Here is a 2444-nt window from a genome sequence, read left to right as displayed (position 1 = left end):
AAAAAAAAAAAAAAAAAAAAAAAAAGTACATACTACAATTGATGAAGAAATTATAACACAATGCTGCTTATTGGTTTAAGAGTTTGAGACAAGGTTGGTCCACCTAATTTCATAAAACAATACAAGGCTCTGAAGAAGCTTTCACAGATTTACTGAAAAGACTGGTTTCAGTTGAAGGCTGACACACCCACTCCAGTAAAAACTGCGTGGCAGGCCCAAAAGCTTGGACACAGTGCTGAGGCAAAAAGTTTCATGGGAAACTTAGCCTCCTGGAGCATTGACATCCTGTAGCATGAATGTTCCAAACCTGTCCTTTTGTTAGCTGGTGAATGGATCTGTCTGCTTTCTTTCAGTATTGTTTTATTATAGATGCCTCAAAGCAATGACTTGCCAAATACCTAAATTAGGTTGAACTTTACTTCCTGGCCTTCACCAATGGCAGTCCTTGAGCTGACCCTGTGCTTGGAATTCTGTAAGAATGTTACCTATTCAGTAACATTCAGAATTGCCTCCAGTATTGAAAGAGAGATAGTGAAAGATATCAGGCATTACTATCTACTACACAGAGTTAGAAATTTCAGGGCAAGTTTAGCAAAGTAAGTTTAGAATCCTTATTATAGTTATGTATGGCAGACTATATTACTTAATAGAAGAAAGTCCCCCACATAATCACTTAGAATAATAGCCAAGTCACTCCCATATAAAGGAATTTACAATAGTTTAGGAAGAAGATGGGGCTGTGGTTTAAGGGAGAACTAGAGTATTTCATTATTCATGAGAAGGTTAGCTAGAGCAGAACTCCCTAATTAGAACTGTGGTTTGGGAATGAAAGCCCTTGCCCCAAGAGCGTAAAGACCTCACACCTGGCTTCTAAGAATTTAGCTGACCTTTGATAGAGCTGATTTTGTCTCAGTTGTTATATTGCCTAATTCCTGCCAGTCTTTATATATGCATTTCTCTGTTTTGTGTAAAGAGTCATTAAGCATCCAGTAACCTCAATGTACCTTAGCTGATGTTTCACCAAACTTTCTCATTCTCTTCTATATTATAGTCTGATGCTTGCTTTGAAAAATTACATTCATATATAGCACTCTTTCTGGTGTTCATGTCTGTTTGTCATCATGCCTACTCCTTGTCCACCTGATTACCGAAATCCTGGTTCCCTGTGGATTGAAGGTCCAACTGAGTCAAGTCTGTGGCAGAAGTCAAAGACCTGTCAGACCCTGATGGCATACAGGTTTTAGTAGAGACATTGACTTTAAAAAATTCAGATACAGAATGTAAGAGAGTTATTAGACCATTAAAGGTATAAGCAGTGCTAGTGGATGAGTAAATAAGAGATACAACTGATATTGGCTCTCACTAGCATTATGCCAATATCATAGAACAAGCTATAGCTCTATTTAGATATCAAAATGCCCGGTGCTTTAATTGAAGTAAATTCATACATTTACAAAGAAATTATGAGGCCAATAACCTCAAAGCTCTAAATGTCCTTTGTGATAACTATGAGGAATATGATATGTCAAAGAAGCAAACAAGGCACTTCTGGTGACAATGGGTTCTTCAAAAGAATGCTTATACTTTTCAGGGTATGTATAAACTATGGTAAGGGATGTCATTGGACTAATAAATTCAGAACCATGAAGGACATATAAGGTTATATCTTCTCATTGGGAAATTAAATAAAAGGTCTACCAGCTCAAGGCCCTGAATTTTATATATAATATAATATAATTTATAATATATAATTATATATAATATATACACATATATTATATATAATTATATATATACACATATGTACACATATATTATATATATGTGTATATACGTATGTATATATAATATACATTTATAAAATGTATATTAATATAAATGTATATTATAAATGTATATTAATATAAATTTCATATATATATATATATATAAATGAAATTGCTTTTTATGACACATACCAATACCTTTCCCAAGAGGTTCTACTCAATTCCTCCTAATTTAATCAAGAGTTATCTCTGGAATTGCAGGGATATTAATTTGAGTACCTTATTGTTGTAAAAGATCCCTTATCCATAAGTTTATGGGTTTCTCAGCCACATAAGGTCTTAACTTCCCTGTTTGCCATTCTGGTCCCACACATTTAGCCTTTTATATATAAAAAGCAATTATATATGTGTGTACATATATATATATATATAATATAACAATATATATTATATAACAATATATATTATATAACAATATATATTATATAACTATATATATTATATAACTATATATATTATATAACTATATATATATATATATATATATATATATATATATATATATATTTCTCCAATGATCAGCCAGGAGATAACCGGCAGACAGAAAAAAATATTCAGTTGCTCCTGATTTCATGTATACTACTGAAGGCAGTGTTACTTTAGACTTGGCCACAAATA

The sequence above is a fragment of the Mus pahari genome, chromosome X, assembly GCF_900095145.1.
Source record: "Mus pahari chromosome X, PAHARI_EIJ_v1.1, whole genome shotgun sequence".
Taxonomy (NCBI): Eukaryota; Metazoa; Chordata; class Mammalia; order Rodentia; family Muridae; genus Mus; species Mus pahari.
This window is presented reverse-complemented; position numbering follows the sequence as displayed.